The sequence below is a fragment of the Epinephelus lanceolatus genome, chromosome 17, assembly GCF_041903045.1.
Source record: "Epinephelus lanceolatus isolate andai-2023 chromosome 17, ASM4190304v1, whole genome shotgun sequence".
In the NCBI taxonomy this organism is placed as follows: domain Eukaryota; kingdom Metazoa; phylum Chordata; class Actinopteri; order Perciformes; family Serranidae; genus Epinephelus; species Epinephelus lanceolatus.
In genome coordinates, this window is record NC_135750.1 from 12,253,363 (window position 1) to 12,279,273 (window position 25,911).

At 42.2% G+C, this 25,911-nt stretch overlaps 1 protein-coding gene and 29 non-coding genes across 35 annotated transcripts in view; 10 read left to right on the forward strand and 20 right to left on the reverse strand.

The window, feature by feature from the left end:
- The window catches only part of LOC117248067 (LIM domain-binding protein 3-like), an 87,166-nt gene that overhangs the window by 10,597 nt on the left and 50,658 nt on the right, over positions 1–25,911 (forward strand). The gene's annotated exons all lie outside the window — the stretch shown is intronic.
- On the reverse strand, positions 3,293–3,366 carry trnat-agu (transfer RNA threonine (anticodon AGU)). The gene has a single exon. It is a non-coding gene; the product is annotated as a tRNA-Thr (tRNA).
- trnat-agu (transfer RNA threonine (anticodon AGU)) lies at positions 7,462–7,535 on the reverse strand. Its single transcript has one exon. It is a non-coding gene; the product is annotated as a tRNA-Thr (tRNA).
- On the reverse strand, positions 8,334–8,407 carry trnat-ugu (transfer RNA threonine (anticodon UGU)). Its single transcript has one exon. It is a non-coding gene; the product is annotated as a tRNA-Thr (tRNA).
- Positions 8,684–8,757, reverse strand: trnat-agu (transfer RNA threonine (anticodon AGU)). Its single transcript has one exon. It is a non-coding gene; the product is annotated as a tRNA-Thr (tRNA).
- Positions 9,200–9,273, reverse strand: trnat-ugu (transfer RNA threonine (anticodon UGU)). Its single transcript has one exon. It is a non-coding gene; the product is annotated as a tRNA-Thr (tRNA).
- trnat-agu (transfer RNA threonine (anticodon AGU)) lies at positions 9,534–9,607 on the forward strand. Its single transcript has one exon. It is a non-coding gene; the product is annotated as a tRNA-Thr (tRNA).
- trnat-agu (transfer RNA threonine (anticodon AGU)) lies at positions 10,177–10,250 on the forward strand. The gene has a single exon. It is a non-coding gene; the product is annotated as a tRNA-Thr (tRNA).
- trnat-agu (transfer RNA threonine (anticodon AGU)) lies at positions 12,578–12,651 on the reverse strand. The gene has a single exon. It is a non-coding gene; the product is annotated as a tRNA-Thr (tRNA).
- Positions 13,106–13,179, reverse strand: trnai-aau (transfer RNA isoleucine (anticodon AAU)). Its single transcript has one exon. It is a non-coding gene; the product is annotated as a tRNA-Ile (tRNA).
- trnat-agu (transfer RNA threonine (anticodon AGU)) lies at positions 13,392–13,465 on the forward strand. Its single transcript has one exon. It is a non-coding gene; the product is annotated as a tRNA-Thr (tRNA).
- On the reverse strand, positions 14,306–14,379 carry trnat-ugu (transfer RNA threonine (anticodon UGU)). The gene has a single exon. It is a non-coding gene; the product is annotated as a tRNA-Thr (tRNA).
- On the reverse strand, positions 14,652–14,725 carry trnat-agu (transfer RNA threonine (anticodon AGU)). Its single transcript has one exon. It is a non-coding gene; the product is annotated as a tRNA-Thr (tRNA).
- Positions 15,179–15,252, forward strand: trnat-agu (transfer RNA threonine (anticodon AGU)). Its single transcript has one exon. It is a non-coding gene; the product is annotated as a tRNA-Thr (tRNA).
- On the reverse strand, positions 15,697–15,770 carry trnat-agu (transfer RNA threonine (anticodon AGU)). The gene has a single exon. It is a non-coding gene; the product is annotated as a tRNA-Thr (tRNA).
- On the reverse strand, positions 16,236–16,309 carry trnat-ugu (transfer RNA threonine (anticodon UGU)). Its single transcript has one exon. It is a non-coding gene; the product is annotated as a tRNA-Thr (tRNA).
- trnat-agu (transfer RNA threonine (anticodon AGU)) lies at positions 16,432–16,505 on the forward strand. The gene has a single exon. It is a non-coding gene; the product is annotated as a tRNA-Thr (tRNA).
- On the reverse strand, positions 16,823–16,896 carry trnat-ugu (transfer RNA threonine (anticodon UGU)). The gene has a single exon. It is a non-coding gene; the product is annotated as a tRNA-Thr (tRNA).
- Positions 17,150–17,223, reverse strand: trnat-agu (transfer RNA threonine (anticodon AGU)). The gene has a single exon. It is a non-coding gene; the product is annotated as a tRNA-Thr (tRNA).
- Positions 17,424–17,497, forward strand: trnat-agu (transfer RNA threonine (anticodon AGU)). Its single transcript has one exon. It is a non-coding gene; the product is annotated as a tRNA-Thr (tRNA).
- Positions 17,736–17,809, reverse strand: trnat-ugu (transfer RNA threonine (anticodon UGU)). The gene has a single exon. It is a non-coding gene; the product is annotated as a tRNA-Thr (tRNA).
- On the reverse strand, positions 19,859–19,932 carry trnat-agu (transfer RNA threonine (anticodon AGU)). The gene has a single exon. It is a non-coding gene; the product is annotated as a tRNA-Thr (tRNA).
- On the forward strand, positions 20,369–20,442 carry trnat-agu (transfer RNA threonine (anticodon AGU)). Its single transcript has one exon. It is a non-coding gene; the product is annotated as a tRNA-Thr (tRNA).
- trnat-ugu (transfer RNA threonine (anticodon UGU)) lies at positions 22,017–22,090 on the reverse strand. The gene has a single exon. It is a non-coding gene; the product is annotated as a tRNA-Thr (tRNA).
- Positions 22,385–22,458, reverse strand: trnat-ugu (transfer RNA threonine (anticodon UGU)). The gene has a single exon. It is a non-coding gene; the product is annotated as a tRNA-Thr (tRNA).
- On the forward strand, positions 22,852–22,925 carry trnat-agu (transfer RNA threonine (anticodon AGU)). Its single transcript has one exon. It is a non-coding gene; the product is annotated as a tRNA-Thr (tRNA).
- trnat-cgu (transfer RNA threonine (anticodon CGU)) lies at positions 23,538–23,611 on the reverse strand. The gene has a single exon. It is a non-coding gene; the product is annotated as a tRNA-Thr (tRNA).
- Positions 23,846–23,919, reverse strand: trnat-agu (transfer RNA threonine (anticodon AGU)). Its single transcript has one exon. It is a non-coding gene; the product is annotated as a tRNA-Thr (tRNA).
- Positions 24,322–24,395, forward strand: trnat-agu (transfer RNA threonine (anticodon AGU)). Its single transcript has one exon. It is a non-coding gene; the product is annotated as a tRNA-Thr (tRNA).
- On the reverse strand, positions 25,424–25,497 carry trnat-ugu (transfer RNA threonine (anticodon UGU)). Its single transcript has one exon. It is a non-coding gene; the product is annotated as a tRNA-Thr (tRNA).

The window sequence follows — 25,911 nt, forward strand, 5'->3', positions numbered from 1 at the left end:
GTTGTCTCTGCAGAACTTCCTTGAGAATCATCATGTTTTAAAGTTTGCTGTGGTATCAGAGTAATCCAGTGATCTGAACATCCATGAGTACTAATAGTCAATTCATCACACTTTTAAGAAGACAAAATGGCAGAACTTTTCTTTTCATGTGCAGTCAGTATGTTTCGAGGGAGCACAGTTGTCTCTACTGTGTCTGATGGGTCCACAGTGTCGTGTACCTACTGCAAATTAGCGAAACAAAAACAGCTTGAAGCACACCAAATACAGTTTTTGTTTTACTGAATTGATTTTGTGAGGACCAGTTGACCTTTTGCTAAGCCCCGCCCCTTTGTGGTGGTCCGACAAGCTGTTGGAGTAAGCATGGAGCCCACACTGTAACTAACTGCACTCCCTGAAGAAATATGATCATATTTTTGGACAAATGAAAGAGTGATTCCAGAGAGAAGCAGACAGAGGGGTCTACAGTCTGTGTTTGAAGGATATATCCCGGATGTCAAACTGACTCAGCAGCAACAACAGGTTAAGAAGACAAAGATAGTTAGAAGCTAAAGCCGAACTATAGGCTACAGATCACAGTGTAAAAGTGAACCACCACATCACTGCTGATCGACACACAAGACAATGAATATAAAGGGAAACTTTGCTGATATTGAACCAGCTGTGTGGCATCGCAGTGTGTGCAGATGAATGGTGTTTGGCTTTGCCCCTGTGCTGCTGCCACTGCAATGACACACAGCTGGTTCAATATCAGCAAAGTTTCCCTGCTTCCCTTCACTGGTTCCTGTACAGCAGGGTCGGACTTTGTTTCACTGTTATAATCATTACAAAGCAAAGGCAGCATGTGTATACATTCAGTAGGCTATATCTTCAGTAGCTAGCTAGCTAATCCTATACTTTTCAGGGTTTGATTTGGGTTTTGGAACAGGGAAGAAATGTATATCTTTTTCCAACCTCTCCAGGTAGCGAGTATCATTAATACACGACGTGCCCCAGGCACAACATTTAGCTCCAAATCCACAAAACCAGCCTGAAAATGAAGCAAATCTGAAACTACTGCGTGAACGTGTCCCCTGTGTTCCTCCTACAATCAACACATATACCTTTTACTAATGTACTAACATAACTACTTAAGTTACTGTGACTGCAGCACTACTGCAAACGCATAACTGAAGCAGTGAACATTCATATCAGAGTGGTACAGGATTGATTAGATCTTTGATAATAAAGAAATCAATCACACCGATCAGATCAGACCAAATGATCTGATCTTTTCATTGACTTTTGGCTGAACCGACACAATGACACCCAGCAGCTGTCCAAACACACATGCAGCAGTCTCAGTCATTCAGGAACAGCTGACGAGGAGCTTCCCCTCTGTCTCTCTCTGTGGTTCGTGGTATTCCATGACATCATCACGCTGCCATGTTGGAAACAAACCACAGCTGTTTATAGTGGGACAGATTTTACTGGTCAGCAAACATCACACATCGACCAGAAGAGACGGGTCCACACAGTCAGACAACACGTCAATCATTCATTTATAAAAGTGCTGAAGTCACAGGCAACACTGGAAACTACTGAGATGTCTGAAGTTAAACGCTGAATCAACAAACTGATTCTGAATCTGCAGAAGAAAATGTGAATTAACGCGTTTCTATCCACTGTTACAGTCAGTGGTGGACAAAGTATTCAGATCTATAACTTAATAACACCACACTGTAAGTAAAAGTCTTGCACTAATGAATATTAGCAGATGGATTTATCGTTGGTTTAGCTGTTGCAAAATCACATCTGCTGTCATAAAATCCTGTGGCGGTTTTCTTTCACACCATGAACAAACCACTCCAGAGTCCGTTTGGAGGCAGACAGAGACCCGCCTTTTTGAGCGGTCACGGTTGGGTTGTTTGGTCCACACCAGGGTTTGACTGGCGGCTTTAACACCAACCCGTTGAACCGTACTAACAGCACAAACAGACCTGAGTTTGCTTTGACCAAACCAAACAGGTTAGGTGTGAAAGCACCCTCAGACTACATGATTTCTTGGACGGATGCTCTCCATTTGTTAGTAAGGTGACTGACTGAGAGGTATGTAGTGCACAAGACCTACTCACTCATTCATTCATTCATTCATTGCATTTTTGGCAGGAAAATAAGACGTTTATTTTGTTGATTTAAAATAATCCAAAACCTCTCCATCTGCCTCAGATTCCTCCTGGACTTTACTGTAAATCTGTGTGTGTGAGGAGGAGAAAATCCTGTTAGACACACATTCACACACATAAATCTGCTTTCACTACAGATATGTTAATACCCAGTGACGGATATAAACACAAGCCCACACACACACACACACACACACACACACACACACACATGACAACACAAAAACCCTGAGCTTTGTTGGAGAAAATATCTCCATCTCAGTGTGTGGTGCCATGTGGTGATAATCTGCTGTCAGTGTGACAGCTGACACACTCGCTCAACTGGAATTACGCTGTGATTTCTGGCACTGGTGGCTCTTATGGCGGTGGAGGTTCTGGATGCTTCCCATCATGCCTCTGTGCTCTGCGGTTAATTGTTTCCTCAGAGGTTCAGAGCAGCAGGTTGAGGGAGGAGGATTGAAGCAGTGGGATTAATGTGAGGATGAGGATGAATCAGTCCCAATCTGCTGCTCCCTCAGCGTCACATTCACAGCGTGTACATGGAGGTGGAGGAATACTGAGCGATATTCAGGTGGATGTTTTGTTTTCTGTCAGCTGACAAGTTATTTTTGTTTGTTGATTCATCCACCGGTGAAAATAGTCCCCAACAGATGCACTATTTACTCCAGCTGTTTTAGGAAATGAAATGTGACTAAGAGAGGGAAAGTGACGGAACAATGGAGTAATACAGTGAAGAACCCGGGAGAGAGAGACTGTGTGTGTGAGAGGGATGGAAAATGAGAGAATGGAGGGGAAGATGTGCGTAACATGCAGCAGATAGTGGTGATCATCATCTGTCCGCCACATTGCCAGGGGTAGGAAATGTGCTATATGAATAAATTTTCCATGCCATGGATCGACGTATGCACTAGACACACTGAGGGGTCCAGTCTGCTCTACTGAACACGTCATACACAAGACGACATACTGTTAGAATAACAGAAGGAAGAGAAGTGGTGCGAGGAAACAACATATGACCCCTCAGCTTGAAATAAATGTTTTGATACAGAATATTTATTTACAGTAGCGTCTCAGAAGCTAAATCAGCTGTAGTGTAGAAAGAAAAGTTTGGACAAGAGGTGATCTGATTGAGGCACTGCTGGGATTTGAACCCAGGATCTCCTGTTTACTAGACAGGTGCTTTGACCAACTAAGCCACAGCGCCTCTTGTTCTTGTTGCAGCCGCTGTCTGAACATTTACCGGGCAACTCACCAGGTTCAACATTTTATTAGCAACTGTGTAAAAATATTTTATTTAAAGTTAAAATCCAGTAAACTTGTAAATCTGGATTGTTGTGGCGCTGGGCACACATACACAAGCCTTGTTTCCACACCCAGAGTTCAACCTGCACCCACAGCCCTTAGCTTGAAATAAATGTTTTAATATGTAAAAAAATATGTGTATTTATTTTACAGTAGAAATGCTGGTTTTTCATTGGACTTGGGCCTAAAACTGTCGCCGTAGTTTGGACTCGAGTTCGGGTTTATGTAGGTCTGGGTCTGATTTTCTGGGCCCGATCAGAGCTCTACATAAAACACACAGAAATCTAGTTAATGCAGAATATACCTCTGTGTTGAAGATGGTCCTTTTAATCTGATATCTGAGGTGATGTCAGGCCTCATGACTCTTACGTACAGCAGACTTTGCAAGACAATCTGGGACATGATGTTTTACTTAGCAGTAGCAACTGAAAACAAGAGGACTTAACAGGAAATGGAGCAGATGAAGTGTTTCTCATACTGCCATTATAGGACGATTCATGCGTCTGATGCCGAGGTCCACTGACCAAGTGTCGGAGTTGAGAGGGAGACTGGATTGGGCTTGGAGCTGACAGTTAAAGTCAGACAGTATCAAGAGATGGACTAACATTTTGTTGATTTGGATGTGCACATACAATAAGAAAAATATAAAATAACACCACACTTACACTTTAAGATTGAGCTCCTTATCATGCAGGCATTAAGATTTTCACAGCTGCTGTAGCGCTGCAGTACATGATGAAATTATATCAGCAGCTGCAGATGTGAATTAATTAGCACTGGTCTAATTAATGGTCTCAATCACATGAGACACGGCTCCTTTGTGTGTTTATCCCAAACACATTTAAATGCACTTGTCTGATATTTGGCCGAGTTAATATGTAAAATTCTGCAAGCTCAAATGGCTTTATGGATGCTGCAGCTTTGAATGTGCTGTTTTTTACTGTAAAGGTTCCCCGCACAATCTTTACATTTAAAAAAGGCTTCCCTAACACGTGGAGGCCTCAGATGACGCAGCAGGTTTTAGCGATGTCTTGGTTTTTCTGTCTGACCTGCTGGATGATCAGAAAACTGGTTTTATCTCTTTCCCACTCTACAGTAAAGCAGGGTGACATTTTCTCTGAAGAGCCGACTGAAATGTCAGGAGAGCTCTGAGTTTGAGATGTGTTGGCAGAGGAGTCTGTGGAAATGAAAGAAACTCAATACAACACTCAAAACATAAATTATGAGATGAATTCTTTCATTTTCTGCAGAAGAAACTGTCCTCAACTGACAGCTGACAAAATATAATCTCTATATTTTTTACATTATTTAATTGAAAAGAAGAGACTTTAGACCCTTTGACCTCGACCTCCATATTACTTTGCATTTAAAAGTAATTCACATTCATTGTATCTTTTCTTTGTGCCTGTGTTTTAACATAAACCTTTAAAAACTCTGTGTATAGCCCGTAGTCCTGCTTGTGGTCTCTGTGTCAGCATGCTCTAGAGCGTCGCTCTGACCTGCTTAAATAAAGTCTTACAGTCTGTGTGAAAGCCGAGCTCTCGGTAACTGAACTCCTGCTGTAACACACGGTGCTGACTCAGCTGTCAGTGAGCTCCTGATCACACCGCATCCTGTTACAGATCAGGGGATCCCAAACGCTTTCACATCAGGGAACCCCGAATAAGATCCAGTTTACACCTGCAGAGATGTTTGATGCCGAACTGATCTGGATGTTCATAGATATCACTCATCATGTCACCTGTCAGAGAGATTATGCTTGTTTTTAGGGTGTCTGTAGGCATGGATGGATTACTGAGTGAGCCCACTGGGTACAGGCCCAGGAGCACAGACGCCCAGGAGGTCAGGAGGCCCCAGTCTTTGATTGATGTTACCGCTAACATTTATTTCTAGTCAATTAAATAACTACAAAAAGATCTGAAACTACTTAAAACAAATCCAAAACAACAAAAAAACACTAAAAACAAACTCAAAGAGATGCAAAATTATTAAAAAGAGATGCAAAATGACAACAAACTAGTCAAGACAGCCACTAGACGACACAAAGCAACTGGAAAGAGATGCAAACTTACCACAATAAGATGCAAAATGACTGCAAAGAGACGCAAAACGACTACAAAAAGATGCTAAATAACAAGGAAGCGATGCAAAGGACTTGAAAGAGATGCAAAACTTTTTTCAGAGATTCAAAATGATCCAAAGGAGATGCAAAATTACCACAATAAGATGCAAAACTATTTCAGAAAGAGATACAATAGAGATGCATAACTATTTCAGAGATGCAAAATGACTAAAAAGAGATGCAAAATTACCAAAATAAGATGCAAAATGACCACAAAGTAATACAAAACTACAACAGAAAGAGATGCAATAGAGATGCATAACATTTTCAGAGATTCAAAATGACCCAAAGGAGATGCAAAATTACCACAGTAAGATACAAAACTACTTCAGAAAGAGATACAATAGAGATGCATAACTATTTCAGTGATGCAAAATGACTCAGAAGAGATGCAAAGGACTTCAGAGATGCAAAACTATTTCAGAGATGCAAAATACCTCAAAAGACATGCAAAATTACCACAATAAGATGCAAAACGACCACAAAACTACGACAGAAAGAGATGCAAAACAAATTCAAAGATGCAAAATGAGATGAAAAACAACAAGGAAGAGATGCAAAGGACTTCAAAAAGATGCAAAACTATTTCAGAGATGCAAAATGACTACAAAGAGATGCAAAACTACTACAGAAAGAGATGCAAAATGGCTTGAAAGTCATGCAAAACAAGAAAAAATAGATGTAGAACTACTGCAAAGACTTGCAAAACAACAGTGGAGATGCAAAATGAATTCAAAAAGATATAAAATAGCCACAAAGAGACTCAAAAAAACTATTAAGACTCAAGAAATGCAAAATTGCTACAAAAAGACTAAGAAAATCCACAATAACATGTAAAATTACAACAATGAGATACAAAAAATCTATAAAGAGATGCAAAACCACTGTGTTTGAGGGCGCACCTCCACCAACGAGCCATGATTTGCACTTGTTCGAGTTATAGAGCTGCGTTTATTCCCTAACCCTAACTATTAATTAAATTTGCAACAAATCTGATTATCGATTACTTAGTTAGAGAATTTTTTTAAGAAAAGAAAATCAAAATTCTCTGATTCCAGCTTCTCACATGTGAATATCTCTGGCTTTGGCAAACACTGATTGACATTTTTCACCATTTGCAGACATTTTATAGCCCAAACAACTAATCAATTATTAAGTGAGAAAAGTCAACAGTGAAAATAATCATCTCTTGCAGCCCAGTTGTGCAGAAAAAAATGTGAGTAAGCATAATGTATTGAAGACATGGAGCCTCTTCCTCCACAAGCTGTACTTGTGAGTGCACCGGGCTCCGACAGCAGCCTGACAATTGTACCAGCAGCACACTGAGGCCTGCAGAGTGGCAGCGAGCGTCTGTGGCTGCTGACAGGCAGAAGGCTGTTTTTAGCCTGTGAAGGTCACACACACACACACACACACACACACACACACACACACACACACACACAGGTCTTATCAGTTCTTCTTCTACTGTTACAGACCCACAGAGTCTCTGCTGTTGAGTCCGTGTGTTCGATAAAACCCAGGTTCACATTGTAACTCTGGACAAGCCTCCATCACTGAATGTAAAGAATTTCACTCTCCCAACCCTTTAACCATGACGACCGTCCAGTAAATCATGTAGAACTGATTATCGATGTGCTGTGAATATAGGAAGTGTATAAAGTGGGTCAGTGTGAATGGCTCAGAGGGAAAGTAGGCCACTCTGCAGTCTGTTCAGGCCTCGCATTGTTCGAGCTCAGTGAGTCAAACTCTACAAACATTTGTTCACTCTAATCCAGCCGGGTGTGATGAAATAATCTGGAGGCTGAGTGCTCCTGAACTCAGCAAACAGGAAGCTTTAACATGATGAGTTTCATGCATGAAGTGATCTGATTGAGGCACCGCTGGGATTTGAACCCAGGATCTCCTGTTTACTAGACAGGCGCTTTGACCAGCTAAGCCACAGCGCCTCTGTACAGCCATGCTTCTCTAATAATATCATATCAAAGACATTTCCCAGCTGAACTCTCCACAGGATTTGTGAGGCTGCAGTGAGTGGGCATGCTACCCCAGCAGAAGATGTTATGTATTTTAAGAGTTAAATGCATCAATCAGGTGCACTTTGAGAGCAAAAGATCTATGGCTATGTTCACATTACAAGCAAATGCAGCCAGATCTGATTTCTTTGCTCTCATGTGAAGCAAATCTGATTTTTTCAGAGTATTGTTAACACAGAAATCGGAATTTTTCACATCAACGGCCACATTAGAGCTTTGATCTCTGCCAGAGCCTGGGCCAGGCTGTAATTTCTTAACATTCCCCAGGGCTTGGGGAATGTCGGGTTCCCACCAAATGCCTTTTTTTCCCCCAAGGTTTATTCTTAGTAGACTGGCAGCTATTGAGTGTAAATGGCAGGAGTTACATTGGACTGAATCAAGAGGCTGACAGAGAGGAAGAGTGATGAAACAATGGAGTAGCATAGTGGAGAACCTTAAAACAGAGGTTGAGTGTGTACAAGAGATGGACAGAGAATGAGAGAATGAGAGAGACGGGGTGAAAGGCGGCTTGTTTGGAAGTGTCTTCTTCTGCTTCCCCAGCAGCAGGAAAGATGTGCGTAAACTAAGAAATTGAACATGGAAAGTCAGATGATCGCCAAACTTATTACAATTCATCCTGAGATCACAAGCCTCATTGTGGCTTTCAACATTGTTTATTTCTAGCATCAGTTTGGTGTAACTGGGACCTAAGGCTTGATCTCTGTAACAACCAGGCACTGCTGGGATTTGAACCCAGGATCTCCTGTTTACAAGACAGGTGCTTTGACCAACTAAGCCACAGCGCCACATTCCCCTCATCATGTCTTGTAGATGATGTCCAAATTTCGTTGAGCAGGCCCTTCTACAGACCACTGTAGTGAGAATATTTCTTTAAAATCTTACCAGGCACAGATGATTTGTCTAACTTTTTCTTTGAGGAGCTGCTGGGATTTGTTGCAGAATAATCACTGACAGTGGTCTCTGAGAAGCTCCATCAAGCTTAAATCAGCTGTAGTGTAGAAAGAAAAGTCTGGGTGGTGTACAGCTTTAAGAAATATACTGCATCAGAGGTGATCTGATTGAGGCACTGCTGGGATTTGAACCCAGGATCTCCTGTTTACTAGACAGGCGCTTTGACCAACTAAGCCACAGCGCCTCACAGTTGTTGTTGCAGCCGCTGTCTGAAACTTCATTGGACAATTCACCAGGTTCAGTATTTTATAATCAATGTGTAAAAATATTTTCTCAAAAATTAAAATCCGGTAAACAGGCACGGATGTTTATTTGTTTGAGATTTTATAGATTTGCTTCACTTTACTTTGAATTTTCATATCAGTTTTTCTTAAATGTCCTGTTATTTCACATGGCTGTGGATATTTGTAGCGTCCGTACCACTAATTCATCACAGTTTTATGAGCCATCATATTGTTAAATCTGAATCATTATTATTATCAAACATCAGAAGAATGATCAATGATTCATTCATATATTGCTCATGTTTAAACTGACTAACAAGTACATCATTCATTGATCAAATCAAGATCTGAGCTACATTTTCTTATAATGTGAACAAAGCCATAAAGAAGTGATCTGATAGCAGGCACTGCTGGGATTTGAACCCAGGATCTCCTGTTTACAAGACAGGCGCTTTGACCAACTAAGCCACAGCGCCTCAGTGATTAATCCATCAGGCCAATAAACTGGGGAATGTAACGTTATTACTGTATGTAATATTTTGGCATATTATGATAAGCCCCACAGCCAGAGGGTGTTTGTGCTGTGTGGTAAAATGAGTATGGTTCAGCCTTTATAAAATAATCAGGATGTCTCTTCTTTTGTTCCAGTCAATCCAATTTTTGATTTGGACTGAATCAAATAAACTCAAACTAAGCCACAGTACCTCCAGGAAGAGGTGCAGTACCTCCAGACAGAGGCGCTGTGGCTTAGTTGGTCAAAGCGCCTGTCTAGTAAACAGGAGATCCTGGGTTCAAATCCCAGCAGTGCCTCAATTGTATCACCTCCATCCAAAACATTTCTTATAGCAAGTTAAAATCCAATAATCTCGTAAATCTGGGTTGTTGTGGTGCTGTGTGCACGTACGCAAGCCTTATTTCCACACCCACAATTCAACCAGCACCCACAGCCCTTACCTTAAAATAGATGTTAAATAAATATTAAAAAAAATATTTGTATTAATTTTACAGTAGAAATGCTGGTTTTTGATTGGACTTGAGCCCAAAACTGCTGCAGTGGGCCTGAATCTTCAGGGCTCAATCAGAGCTCTACATAAAACAAACAAAAAACTAGTCAATGCAGAACAGCAGCTGTTATTACACACAGCTGTGGATAATTGTAGCCTGGGATCAATCATTATCAAACATCAGAAGTTCAAAGCCATAACGAGGTGATCTGATTGAGGCACTGCTGGGATTTGAACCCAGGATCTCTTGTTTACAAGCCACAGTGCCTCCTTGTATGTGAGCCAGATTTCCCATTTCCCATATTTCACTCACCAGTGTTTAACTACATGCAGGTCGTGGTGAATGCGTTTCTGAAAGAACTTTTGGCATGAAGAGGCGCTGTGGCTTAGTTGGTCAAAGTGCCTGTCTAGTAAACAGGAGAACCTGGGTTCAAATCCCAGCAGTGCCTCACATCCTGGCAACAGGGCAATGCTAACATGCTAATTTATAGCATGCTAACATTTGGTAATTACTCATAAACACAAAGTATATCTGGGGCTGATTGTAACACCATTAGTTCTGCAGGTCTGCAGGCCTACAAAACCACTTATCACCCACCTACAATGCAATCCTGGGATCCCTCCCCAGATGACTTAACATCAAGTCACACCTGTATCACGAAGCAGGATTAATGTCTTAGCGAGGTAACTTCAGGGTTAACCCTGGGTTTTCGGTCTCACGAAGCCGGTTCAGTTCTTATCGGGGTAGATCACCATGGTAACTTACTCTGAACGGCTATCCTGCTCCGGAGCAGGGTAAGTTCAGGGTTGAATCTGATCCTATAAAAAGCACCACCCACTGGCCAATCAGCTGTTCGGACAAAAATGACTCCGCTGACAGAAATGCAGCCCAGTCATGACGGGAAGTTTAATTAATTTGATTGATTTTGATTTGAAAGTTTATTTTGAACATTAAAAAAAAGAAAGCAACAACAACAGACAATGAAAAGACTGTTCAAAAAGGAGTGGAAAGAAGTTGAAATTTTATCCCACCCCTTCATAAGAAAGAAACTGATCATTTGCAGACACTTAATATATTAGTGCCAACATTTTGTTTTGTTGGAGGAAATGATCCCTGTTAAAGATAATGGGCCTAATTGACAGCTTTGCTGCTGGAAATGTGGAAAGTAGCCTATCATGTCTAAACTTCATGGTGTTTGAGGGATTTTCCTTTTTGTTTTTTAAAGAGGGAGACTAGGTATATTTTTGCGCAGCTGTTAATTTCTAACACAGCTCAATATCAGGATGATTTTATTCAGACTATCAATTTGGTGTTGATATGATTTAATTGTGGCATCAGCTTTAAGCTTTATTGTAGCATATATAACGTTATGACAAAGAAGACCAATTTATCAGACGCAATGATGTTAGACGATAATTGTAATACACGCAATTCATCTGCGCAGCATTGATTTCATGGGATTCAAGGGTGTGATCAGTGTCAGATGTACGGGTACAGGTACTGTAGCTACTTGAACCAGTGATGAGTAATTTAACCTACATATCATTTTATTTGCTACCTTGTTTTGTCTTGATTTTTCCCTCTCTCCTCCTCTATTTCTTCTTTCCTGACCCGTTTTTTTTTCTTCTCTATTATGTGATTTCATTGATGTTTTGACAGGGGAATTTCTTTGATAAGCTTTTAGTGGCTTCTAACCTCTCCGGCACTTTTATTTTTTTAATCTTGTAAATTGTATACTGTCTGTTTTTAACATTAGCCTATGTGCAAATAAACTAATCTAAACTAAAACTAAACATTATTCATCCTGTTATGCGTTGCCACGCATGTTTCCTCCTCCTGCAGCTGCCACGGTGTTAGCCTTTTCTGTAATGTTGCTTTTCTCCTTCTCATATTTTAGTAGAATTAATCTCTGATCCTCACAAGAAATACTTTTTTTTCCTCACATATGGCGCTCTGTGAGGAAGCTCAGTGACGCTCAGTGACACTGCGCTTCTCTCATGATTGTGATTGGTCCGCTGCGTGCGCGTTCACGGTTCTTGATAAAGCAACCCTGGGTTGAGTTACCGAGTTGATATCCAACGTCGTGATACCAATTATCCTGATTGCCATTGTTAGGGTTAGTCAACCCAGGATAGGTCTGGGTAACCCAGGAAAGGTTGATCTCGCTTCGTGATACCGGCCCCTGGTCCCATCTAACCGTAACAACACACGATGGCCATGTGACCTCAGCGCCTGCAACTCCAGTCAGTTAGACCTACAGAAGCTTCTTAGATAAGAGGTGGAACATCTTCAGCAAAATTAAGGAAGTCAAGTTGCAGATGATGTAGCACTCAGGAAAGCCAGATGTGTTCCAAGCTGAAATATCTCAACAACTATTGGATGGATGTGGTTCAGATGTTTATGTTCCCTTTAGGAGTTATAGTAACTTTGATCCTCAATACACACTAGACATTAAACCCTTCCATCACAGTGAGGTATGGTGGAGATACTCTCAGGCACTGCTGGGATTTGAACCCAGGATCTCCTGCTTACAAGACAGGCACTTTGACCAGCTAAGCTGTGCTGTCCTGTTTTGCAGATGTTGTGCAAAGGTCATTGAGCACGCCCATCAGGCACTAACTTTTTCTTTGAGGAGCTGCTGGGATTTGATGCATAATATTCATTGACAGGGGTCTCCAAGAAGCTCCATCAAACTTAAATTAGCTGTAGTGTAGAAAAAAAGTCTGGGTGGTGTACAGCTGTAAGAATTGCTTTGTATGAGAGGTGGTCTGATTGAGGCACTGCTGGGATTTGAACCCAGGATCTCCTGTTTACTAGACAGGCGCTTTGACCAACTAAGCCACAGCGCCACAGTATAACGATGATGTTGATGATGATGAAGATTGATGCATCAGGCCAATAAATTGCGGACTGTAACGTGATCACTGTAAGCCTCTTTGAGCAAGTAGGTGTTTGTGCTGTAATATGGTGAATTGAGGATGGCCAATGAAAAGTGTCCCATTGCTGTGTGGACACAATATGTGTATGTAATATTCTGGCATATTATGATAAGCCCCACAGCCAGAGGGTGTTTGTGCTGTGTGGTGAAATGAGTATGGTTCAGCCTTTATAAAATAATCAGGATGTCTCATGCATCATTTTGTTCCAGTCAGTCCAGTTTTTGATTTGGACCAAATCACATAAACTCAAACTGTTGCTTTGTTTTGAAAATGAAGCCAAAAATGTAACTACATGTGGTTATTAGAGAATATAAGAAAAATCTCTATGCTGAAGAACTCTTTTATTGGAGAGGAGATCTGATTGAGGCACAGCTGGGATTTGAACCCAGGACCTCCTGATTATTAGACAGGCGCTTTGACCAGCTAAGCCACAGCGCCACAGTATGATGATGATGATGTTGATGATGAAGATTGATGCATCAGGCCAATAAATTGCGGACTGTAATGTGATCACTGTAAGCCTCTCTGAGCAAGTTGGTGTTTGTGCTGTAATATGGTGAATTGAGGATGGTCAATGAAAAATGCCCCATAACTACATGCAGGTCTTAGTGAATGCATTGCTGAAGGAACTTTTGGCTGTAGCACAAAGAGGCGCTGTGGCTTAGTTGGTAAAAGTGCCTGTCTAGTAAACAGGAGGTCCTGGGTTCAAATCCCAGCAGTGCCTTGCATCCTGGCAACAAGACAATGCTAATATGCTGATTTATAGCATGCTAACATTTGGTAATTACTAGTAAACACTAAGACACCACCAATGCAGCCCTGAGATCTGTCCTCAGATGACTTAACAGAATATGATGGCCAGGTGGGTTAACAACTCCCACCTCAACACACCCATACAGAATTTAAAGCCAGCAACCCCAGTCAGTTAGAACTGAAGAAGCCTCTTGGATAGGTGAAACATCTTAACTGTACATTCAAACCAGAAGCTTCCAAAGAGGCGGACTCTGAGAAAGCACAACTGTCAAAAATATCTGTGGCAGCTTTGGTCGCTCTAGTCGCTCATCACGTGAATCATTGAACCTTCGATTGTGCTTGTCAATTTAATGGAGCCACAAAGCGGACTACTGGCTTGAAAACAGAGTAGTTGCTGCTTGCTGTTGTCCAGTGAAAAAGCTCATAGTTGGCCTACAGAAAGTTATGTTTGGTCAATGAAGACAGAAAACGTATGTCTCCGGACCTGCTCCAGACACTTTGGTCGCCCAAGACGTGCAGCTGACGACAAGGTCGCCCAAGTCGCCGGGCTCTCATTGAAAATGAATGACTTCCACCGTTTTGGAAGCTCTGGTCGCTGTTGGTTTGAACGTACACTTAGAAACTCAAGCAAGTCCAGTTGCCTACGATATAGCACTCAGGAAAGTCAGTCGATCACCAAAGTTATTACAATTCATAATGAGGAGAGCATGGACAGCTAAATCACACTTCATTGCAAACCATATCTCAACTTTCATTACTAATAGTTCTTTGCTGTCAGTTTTGTGTATCCAGGACGATCTCTGTAACAATCAGGCACTGCTGGGATTTGAACCCAGGATCTCCTGTTTACAAGACAGGCGCTTTGACCAACTAAGCCACAGCGCCACACTCCCATCATCATGTTTTGCAGATGATGCTCAAAGGTCATTGAGCAGGCCCTTCTACAGACCACCGTGGGGAGAATATTTCTTTAACATCTTATCAGGCACAGATAATTTGTCTAACTTTTTCTTTGAGGAGCTGCTGGGATTTGATGCAGAATATTCATTGACAGGGGTCTCCAAGAAGCTCCATCAAGCTTAAGATGTAGTGTAGAAAGAAAAGTCTGGGTGGTGTACAGCTGTAAGAAATATATTGGATAAGAGGTGATCTGATTGAGGCACTGCTGGGATTTGAACCCAGGATCTCCTGTTTACTAGACAGGCGCTTTGACCAACTAAGCCACAGCGCCTCTTACTTTTGTTGCAGCTGCTGTCTGAATTTTCATTGGGCAACTCACCAGGCTCAACATTTTATTAGCAAGTGTGTAAAAACATGTTGGGTCAGACAGAACTTGTGCAGGTTTTTATTATCAAACATCAGAAGTTCAAAGCCACAATGAGGTGAGGTAATCTGATTGAGGCACTGCTGGGATCTGAATCCAGAACCTACAGTTTACAAGACCAGGTGCTTTGACCAGCTAAGCCACAGCACCTCTTTGTATTTGATCCAGATTCCACATTTCCCATATTTCGCTGGGGCATCTTCTGCTTGTCGTCTTCACTTATCTTGCCAGCAAGTTTTTCATCCTCCACAGTCGACTTCATGTTGAAAGCGTACGACTCCAGGCCGTTCTTAGCAGACACCTTGTCACGCAACTACATGCAGGTCTTGGTGAATGCATTTTTGACTTTTGGTACATTGAGGCGCTGTGGCTTAGGTGGTCAAAGCGCCTGTCTAGTAAACAGGAAATTCTGGGTTCAAATCCCAGCAGTGCCTCACATCCTGGCAACAGGGCAATGCTAACATGCATTTATAGCATGCTAACATTTGGTAATTACTCATAAACACAAAGTATATCTGAGGCTGATTGTAACACCATTAGTTCTGCAGGTTCTTGGTCTTAAACAAAGTAATGGGCACATTAAGGCATTGAACATGGAAATTCAGATGATCACCACCACTTTTTTGAAGATGGTATGCAAAGGTCATTGAGCAGGCCCATCATACAGACCACTGTAGGGAGAATATTTCTTTAAAATCTTATCAGGCACAGATGATTTGTCTAACTTTTTCTTTGAGGAGCTGCTGGGATTTAATGCAGAATATTTTTTGACAGTGGTGTCTAGAAGCTCCATCAAACTTAAATTAACTGTAGTGTAGAAAAAAGTCTGGGTGGTGTACAGCTTTAAGAAATGTTTAATGTGAGAAGTGATTTCATAGAGGCACTGCTGGGATTTGAACCCAGGATCTCCTGTTTACTAGACAGGCACTTTGACCAACTAAGCCACAGTGCCACGGTATAACGATGATGTTGATGATAATGAAGATTGATGCATCAGGCCAATAAATTGCGGACTGTAACATGTGATCACTGTAAGCCTCGCTGAGCAAGTAGGTGTTTGTGCTGTAATATGGTGAATTGAGGATGGCCAATGAAAAGTGTCCTATTGCTGTGTGGACACAATATGTGTATGTAATATTCTGGCATATTATGATAAGCCCCACAGCCAGAGGGTGTTTGTGCTGTGTGGTGAAATGAGTATGGTTCAGCCTTTATAAAATAATCAGGATGTCTCATGCATCATTTTGTTCCAGTCAATCCAATTTTTGATTTGGACCAAATCACATAAGCTCAAACTGTTGCTTTGTTTTGAAAATGAAGCCAAAAATGTAACTACATGTGGTTATTAGAGAATATAAGAAAAATCTTTATGGTGAACAGGCTAAAGAACTCTTTTATTGATGAGGTGATCTGATCAAGGCACTGCTGGGATTTGAACCCAGGATCTCCTGTTTACAAGACAGGTGCTTTGACCAACTAAGCCACAGCGCCTCTGCCTTTATTTGCAGCCTCTGTCCGAAGGTTTGTTGAGCAAAGCAATTACCAAGACCAACATGTTGGTGATCTCTGATGTAAGAATATTTAAAAACAGATTATGGTGCGGTTCAGACAGGGGCGCTGTGGCTTAGTTGGTCAAAGTGCCTGTCTAGTAAACAGGAGATCCTGGGTTCAAATCCCAGCAGTGCCTCACATCCTGCCAACAGGACAATACTAACGTGTTTATTTATAGCATGCTAACATTTGGTAATTACTAATTAACACAAAGCACAGCTAAGGCTGATTGTAACACCATTAGTTGTACAGGTATTGTAAACAAAGTATTGGACACATTAAGAAATTGAACATGGAAATTCGGAGATGATCACCAAAGTTATTACAATTCATCCTGAGAGGAACATTAATGTCTGAAGCATATTTTATCACAAGCCTTGTTGTGGCTTTCAACATCATTGTTTTCTTTTGGCATCAATTTGGGGCATCTAAGACTCCATCTCTGTAACAATCAGGCATTGTTGGGATTTGAACCCAGGATCTCCTATTTACAAGACAGGCACTTTGACCAACTAAGCCACAGCGCCACATTGCCAGCATTCTGTTTTGTAGATGTTGTCCGAAGGTCATTCAGCAGGCCCATCTTGGAGACCGTAGTAGAGAAAATATTTCTTTAAAATCTTACCAGGCACGGATGATTTTGTCTTTCTTTGATGAAGTGCTGGGGTTTGATGCAGAATATTCATTGACAGTAGTCTCTAAGAAGCTGTAGTGTAGAGAATAAAAGGCTTGGTGGTGTACAGCTGTAAGAAGTGTATTGGATAAGAGGTGGTCTGATTGAGGCACTGCTGGGATTTGAACCCAGGACCTCCTGTTTACTAGATAGGCATTTTGACCAGCTAAGCCACAGTGCCACAGTATGATGATGATGAAGATTGATGCATCAGGCCAATAAATTGCGGACTGTAATGTGATCACTGTAAGCCTCTCTGAGCAAGTTGGTGTTTGTGCTGTAATATGGTGAATTGAGGATGGTCAATGAAAAATGCCCCATAACTACATGCAGGCCTTGGTGAAATCGTTGCTGAAGGAAGTTTTGGCTGCAGCACAAAGAGGCGCTGTGGCTTAGTTGGTCAAAGCGCCTGTCTAGTAAACAGGAGATCCTGGGTTCAAATCCCAGCAGTGCCTCACATCCTGGCAACAGGACAATGCAAATATGCTGATTTATAGCATGCTAACATTTGGTAATTACAACGTAATGGGCACATTAAGACATTGAACAAAGAAAGACACATCACCAAGTTAATTCATCCTGAGAAGAACATTAATGTCATGTCTGAATCTCATTTCATCACAAGCTGTATTGAGGCTTTCATCATCATCATCATCATCATCATCATCATCATCATCATCACGTTTAACACTCAGGCACTGCTGGGATTTGAACCCAGGATCTCCTGTTTACAAGACAGGTGCTTTGACCAACTAAGCCACAGCGCCTCTTATTTAAAGCAGCTGTGCGGAACTTTTCATTTTCGTTGATTATAGCACCCCTTTGGTCGAAGCGGTATGACACCCACAGCCTGGTGTCGTAAAATTCCGACTGCAGCCGGCAATTACCGCATGCATTTGTTTTGGAGAGCGAGAGGATTAACTAATGTCAGGTCAGTCCAAGTAATCAGTGGAAACAGCGAAATTACTCAGTAAATTCTCCTGTCGTGTTTCTGTTCCGATCTAATCTAATCTGTTGTGTATTTTGAGGTACTAAGGCTACCGTAGTAGTGTGAGCCTCAAGTTATTCTGGGTAATGTAGTAACCATTGTTGTGCTACTGGAAACAATGAGAAGCAGCTGTGTACGTTCGGTGTAAGGAGGAATAAACAGTTAACAAGTCATCTGCTGAGTCCGCATTATTATGTGAAAAGAATACTCCGACGATTTGGGAGTTATGCCCTTTCTCTATCATTTTCATATTGAGACAGTGGTTAGCATGGCACTTGTAGGGGGTCAGTACATCTTGCGTGGAGGGATACACCGGTGAGCAACAGCTGCAGCTGGCTCTGGGACAGGTACGCTAGGTCACTCGGTAAAAGCAAACAAAGACACGACACGGACGATATTACTCGCTGTCCATCAGCTCCTGCAGGCCTGGGGCGTTTTTTCCAGTTCATCTTAGGAACATGAAAAAAAGTTTCAGTCACGCCAGGATTAGTGATTGCTGCAAAGTTTTCACTCCTTGTGATGCACTCTCTGCGGCGCTTTTCCTCCTGATGATATATCTCCCCAACGATGGTAGCACCGAGTCCCATTCTGTGCAGCAAAATGGGAGCGGAGGATTCAGCCTCTCTTCTCGCCCGCTCAGCATCCAACACATGGAGTTCCTCATCTGTGTACTCCGGCTCAAACAGGTATGGCTCTGGGTCTGTGTCCGCTACAAGAAACTCTTCAAAATCGCGTTCAAAGTCGTCCATTGCAGCTACTAAAATCCGGAGATATCGCTAGGCTAAATAAACAGCTGAGTTGTGTTTACAAGCTACGTCTGTGCCTGCTCACCGGTGTGTCCCTCCGCGGATCACAGCGCAGGACGTACTGACCCCCTATAAGCACCATGCTAAACGCTGAGACCCAGCCACTGGACGTACAGACACAAAAAAAATATTGATCATGTTGTCTCAATATGAAAATGATAGAGACAGGGCATAACTCCCAAATCGTCAGAGTATTCTTTTATGTGTAGATACACAGTGAAGACATAACATAATCCTAACACAGCAAAGCTGTTACCTGCAGCCTTCGCTTGCAAAGCTAACGCTACTAACGTTAGGTCAGTCCAAGTAATTACTGGAAACATGCTAACATGCTAATGTTACACACAAATTAGTAGTAAAGTAAGACCTGTTCATAAATGTTCTGGTGTAGCTCTGAATTTCTTATAAACTGAGGACAACTGCCTGCTGTATATTTGTGTTCATGGTCACAGTCACAGATAATTTTAGATGATGCTCCTTCGTTATCCACCATGACATTAAAAGTACAACCAAGTCCTCATAGATACATCTCTGGTAAAACTGTTAGGTGTTATGTGTTCAGCAATGCCTGTTGCGTACTGCTTACTCAAATAACACTGTAAACACGGCTCCTTCTTCTGTGGTTTAATCGCTGCAGGCCGCTGCAGGTGAGCAGAATCACTTCCGCCTCGGGTGCCGTATTCCGGTTTGCTGACTTCCGCTGTGTGTCCGACCTGAGCGAGGCTACGCTAAATAGCCATATAGAGAACTAGTGATACGAACTAGGGGCAGTTTTATTAATGGTAGAAAGGTTAGTTTTATCTTTTTCTTTTGGTCTGTCCATATTTTCAATTTGTGTCAGCATCCTGATATTTATGAGAAGTGTGTGTATCACATGTTGTGGCCTGATCTCAACTCATTTGAGCACTCAGTACTTTCCATCACCAAAGCATTTGTTTGATATTGGTTGCATCATCATGAAGGATGCAGTGAGGAGAAGTTTGGTGACAGCCTTCAATGAAGAAACAACCTCCACTATGGTCAGGCACTGCTGGGATTTGAACCCAGGATCTCCTGTTTACTAGACAGGCGCTTTGACCAACTAAGCCACAGTGCCTCGGCAACCCAAACTTCTTTCAGCAAGACATTCATCAAGACCAGCATGTAGTGGAACACCGTAGTGAGGGACATAAGTGAAATAAGAAGCCTGAGTTGCCCATGAAGAGGTGCTGTGGCTTAGTTGGTCAAAGTCCTGTCTAGTAAACAGGATATCCTGGGTTCAAATCCCAGTAGTGCCTCAGTTAGATCTCCTCTTTATGGCTATGTACACATTACAAGCAAATGTGGCTCAAATCTGATCTTGGCCCTGTCGCTCCTGATTCTGTCTCCACAGAACTACCATTAATCGCTGCTGTAACATTAGCGATGATGAAGCCACAGCACCTCTTTGTATTTGATCCAGATTCCCCATTTCCCATATTTCGCTCACCACAGTGTTTAACTACATGCAGGTCTTGGTGAATGCATTTCTGAAAGAACTTTTAGTACATCGAGGCGCTGTGGCTTAGTTGGTCAAAGCGCCTGTCTAGTAAACAGGAAATCCTGGGTTCAAATCCCAGCAGTGCCTCACATCCTGACAACAGGACAATGCTAACATGCTAATTTATAGCATGCTAACATTTGGTAATTACTAGTTAACACAAAGTACATCTGAGGCTGATTGTAACACCATTAGTTCTGCAGGTTCTTGGTCGTAAACAGATGGATGGATGGTGGAAAGTCAGACGATGTTGGTGAAGGTTCATCCAGTTCATGGTAATCTTAAGTGCTACATCTTAGGCAACCGGACTTGCTTGCATGTTGCACGAGTATCTGAGAAACTCAGAAGGATCTTCAACAAACACAACAACCCTGTGCACTTCAACCCAGTAACACGTTGAGGCAGAAGCCTGCTCACCCTAAGGACAAAACACCCAGGGAGAAGCAGAGAGATGTAGTGTATGCAGTTCAGAGCAGTCAGGAATGCACAGATTGGCACATTAGGGTAGCCTGAGTGTCAGACTGAAGCTCCCAGAACCTTCAGTCTGACATCGCCTCCATTGAAGGCGATTTACAAGGGGGAGGGAATTTGATTTTTCCCTGACCAATCAGTAGAGATCAACGACTCACCCAGAATCTGACGTCATTAGTATCCATGCCTCGGGGGTGCCGAAAACAAGTGAGCATTGCCTGTTTAAAATGTCTCCGTCGTCGTGCACGCCCAGCTGCATCGCAGTTAAATCCAGTTTAGCAGCTTCCTTAATTTGATCCTCCATTAATGTGAGTAGTGGCGAAATACCTCGATAGCATCGTTAATGTGGTTTGTAGGATCTGTAGCGGTCGCCATTAGCGTGGCGCTGATTGGCTAATCGCTAGACCTGCCCCCACCCCCGGCGTTCATTGGTCCTTCCATCGTTTGGACGAGATAAATCGGAAATTCATTGCAGTATGCCAGACCAGAGATGCAGGCCTACTCAGTTGAGTGGGCGGGGTCTATGGTCTGGAACCAGGCTAACATAAGGGGACACTAAATGACCACTCCAGAAATGCCTGGCACAGCACAGGAGAGCCAGCTCCTCTTGTGAAGAATCAGCTGTCTATTTACATCTAAAGGAGAAGGGACACTCCATGGAGGACAGCAATGTTCACATCTTGGCCAGAGAAGAAAGATGGTTTGAAAGAGACGTGAAAGACACCTTCTGCGTCAAATTGGAATGGCCATTGTTCAACAAAGGAGGTGGCCTATGACACCACTTATCACCCACCTACAACAAGGCCCTGAGATCCCTCCCCAGATGACTTCTCACCCATTCACATTTGGTCCCATCTATCCCTAACGACACACATGATGGCCAGATGGGTCAACGACTCACATGTGACCTCTACGACTCTGTAAGGGTTCACACCCACACAGATTTTAAAGCCCATAACCCCAGTCAGTTAGAATTGAAGAAGCCTCTTGGATGAGAGGTGGAACATCTTCAAGAAACTAAAGGAAGTCCAGTTGCCTATGATGTAGCACTCAGGAAAGGGAGATTTGTTCAAGGCTGAAATATCTCAAAAACTGTTAGATGGATTAGATGAAATATGGTTCAGATGTTCATGTTCCACAATAGACATTAAACATCTTCCATCATAGTGAGTTATGGTGGAGATACTCTCAGGCACTGCTGGGATTTGAACCCAGGATCTCCTGTTTACAAGACAGGCGCTTTGACCAGCTAAGCCACAGCGCCTCAATGGATGGTTTTTTTGAGCTAATCATATCATTGACATTGGAAGATTTTAAAGATTAAAACATTATATTGATTGTCTTTTAACAAACAGGATGTATCATACATAACTTCCTTTCAGTTGGTCCAAATTGTTGATTTTTTTTCCTTCAACACAAATTAGATGGATGAGATGAAATGTGGTTCAGATGTTAATGTTCCCTTGACGAGCTGTAGTAACTGTGATCTTCAATGTTTCCAGTACACACTAGATATTAAACCCCTTCCATCACAGTAAAGTATAGAGGAGATAGGTTTAGGCACTGCTGGGATTTGAACCCGGGATCTCCTGTTTACAAGACAGGTGCTTTGACCAACTAAGCCACAGCGCCTCTGTTACAGACTTTTGTTTTGGTCCATGTTTGATTTATATTGACAAAGAGAAACTTCAGTCATTGCTTATTTTGAAAAATAAAAACAGATTTTTTTTTAAGAAAATGTGGTTCTATAGAAGGACTGTCACACGTTTAAGAGGTGTGTATCATATGCTAGAGCCTTCACAGTTACCAGATCTCAACCCAAATAAACACATTTGGGAGATTATGGACTGAAGTATTAGCACTGTCCATCACCATCATCTGAAGACCAAATGAGGAAAAGCTTTTCGAAGAATGATGGATGCATGGATGCAAAATATCAGACTAACTCTAACCCTAACCCATTTAAGAGTTGATTTCTGTTGCAATCAGTGAATATCCTTTGTTCTTTTAAGAGTAAACATAAGAGGCGCTGTGGCTTAGTTGGTCAAAGCGCCTGTCTAGTAAACAGGAGATCCTGGGTTCAAATCCCAGCAGTGCCTGGATTGACAATTCTAACTTGAGTCATCACTTTGCTTCTGCCATTTTGATGTTCGAAGTGACCCATAACTGACATCAGTATGACCACATCTCTGCCTTGAAACACCTCACATTCAACCAGTAATGTCACACAGATGCATGGGAACAACAACAAAACATCACTTTTGTGAGACAGGCATTTGGGGAAAAGACAAGTGACACTGGAGCACACGCTTTCATCATAATGATGTGCTGCTGAAGTCAGTTCAAAGTTACTCATGTTAATCATGAGCGTGAGGAGATTAACTGTACTTAAGATAGCTTTGTGAGGAGAAAGGACTGGGTACAACCGAGGGAGTCAGGAGTGACAGGACTGCAATGGGATTTGAGCATCATTTTTTTTTAGATAAATAGGACACTTGCTCTAGGCACTGCTGGGATTTAAACCCAGGATCTCCTGTTTACAAGACAGGTGCTTTGACCAACTAACTGTCCAGTAATTTGGTTCATGACCAGATACCTTCAGAACTGATAACACTCCCATCATATGGGCTTGCGTTTGTTTACTGATAATTAGCAAATGTTAGCAAACTGAATTTTATAAATGATCAGCACTGATTTCCAGCTGGGAGCCAAGGCACTGCTGGGATTTGAACCCAGGATTTCCTGTTTACGAGACAGGCGCTTTGACCAACTAAGCCACAGCACCCTGGCAGCCCCTTGCTCCCTGAGCAACACATTCATCAAGACCAGCAAAGACGAGTTCAATTTGTATCAGCATCCTGATACGTATAAAAAGTGTGTGAATCACCTGTTGTGGCCTGATCTCTCCACCACCAAAGCATTTGTTTAATATTATGGTGTTGGTTGCATCTTCATGAAGGATGTAGTGAGAAGAAGTTTGGTGATAGGCTTCATTGAAGAGTCAACCTCCACTATGGTGAGGCACTGCTGGGATTTGAACCCAGGATCTCCTGTTTACTAGACAGGCGCTTTGACCAGCTAAGCCACAGCACCTCATACTGTGGTCCGGACACGCCAAACTGACACCAGAGAACTAATGGAAACGAAGGCCAACTGATGCGTTGCCTTATGTTGCCTGTGTCTCGGCCACAAAGTTGCACTTGAACACACCACAGAGACTACAGCCAGTGGTCATCTAGCACATCTGTTCTGCGCCTGCATGAGAAGAAATAACTTGTCATACCACCAGGCGGTGGTAGTCTGTGATCGTCATTCAAAAAGAGAAACCAGGAGACAGACAGGATGGATTCAAGATGCTAGTTAGCACATTAACAACACAACCTGGAGTAGAAAGAACAAATTATATTTATTAGATGGCAGCATGAATCTTCATCTGTTCAGAAACACCTTTGATATGACTGGCCCTTTAATATTAGAGAAGATTACATTTAAGAAGGCGCTGTGGCTTAGTTGGTTAAAGCGCCTGTCTAGTAAACAGGAGATCCTGGGTTCAAATCCTAGCAGTGCCTTGTGCCACAACTCTAACTAGAGTTGTCACAGTTTATATTACATGATGTATGCATCTTATAATGTCACACACGCGGTTTGGAACATCACAAAAAATGTCAGTCATTCGGTGGAAAAAAATTGCATGGTGGAGCAAACATTCATTTCTGTAATGATTTGCTGCTGAGTTGAGAAGACATATGTTCAGGATGAGCGTGAGGAGATGGAAGCAATGTAACAGCCATACTGGGTGCGGTTACATGATGGCTTCTCATTCAGAATGAAATAAATCTGAATGAAATCATTCGGAATTAAAGTTTTTCCAGGTAGTTTACAGGAGAAATATTCATTCCGAATGAGGGTTTACACGGGAGATCAGTTTAATCGCCTTTATTCGGGTCTGCGCAAGGTTTGGGGCAGGGAAGGTTTCTGATTGGATAGGGGGCGGGGCAGATGTTACGTGTTTATATTTACCGGAAGAAAACACTATAGTCCTCGCTCCGGATAACAAGATGCTTGACGACGCCGTTCTTAGTGCCTTTTTCGGGCTTGTTTTTCTTATATTCTTGAAGCAGCAGTACGACAACAACCTTGTTCTGCTAATGCTTCGTCTGTTGAGGAGGAGAAGAGAGGCAGAAGGTCGAAGAAGGGAGATAGAAGACCGTACTTTGGCAAATGGAAACCGGTGAGTACAACGAGTCCGACTGCTCTATCTCAGCCCGTTGCTATGCGCGCTATATACGTCATCGCGTCAGAAGGGCAAGGAAATGAGCATGCGCAGAAAGACCGGAATGAACTTAAAGAGGAATAAGCGTTTACATGAACACAAAATTCTTTTGTTCGGAATGACAAACGGAATAAACCACCCGTTTTAATCGGATTTAATTTTCAATCAGAATGGCCTTTAATTCCGAATGAAAGTGGAATTAAACTGTCCATGTTAACGTACTGAATCTCTGTGGAGAAAGAGTCAGGAGTTACATGGCCGAGGTTGGATTTGAGACACATTTGCTTGTAATGTGAATTTAGCCATAAGGAGAACTCGTGAGTGAGGCACTGCTGGGATTTGAACCCAGGATCTCCTGTTTACAAGACAGGTGCTTTGACCAGCTAAGCCACAGCGCCTCTTACCCTGGTCTAGACACACCAAAGGGGTGTGGGTACTTAGCACTCCATCTCTGTTGTGACTGATTAATTTAAAAAAAAAATTGTTTTATAAAATCACTTTATTAAAGATAATTTTGTTATTCGGCAGTGGACACATTGGAAAGTGCAAGTTTTGAGGTTTTGATCAATATTTTTTCCATGCTTGTGTGATAAAAATTTCTGGAGATTCTGTTCTCAGTAGAATTTAAAGGATCCTTGACACTGGAACAGTCCTTGGGCGGGGCTTGATGACACAGCCTCTTTGAAATTCAGCCATCCTTCCTTGACTTCGAGAAGCACCTAGGGTTTCTCACCACAACAAGTTTTTAAGTACTTTGACTTACTAGTTAGTATACTGGTTACCTTGGCTCCATAGGTCCTCATCTTCGAGGC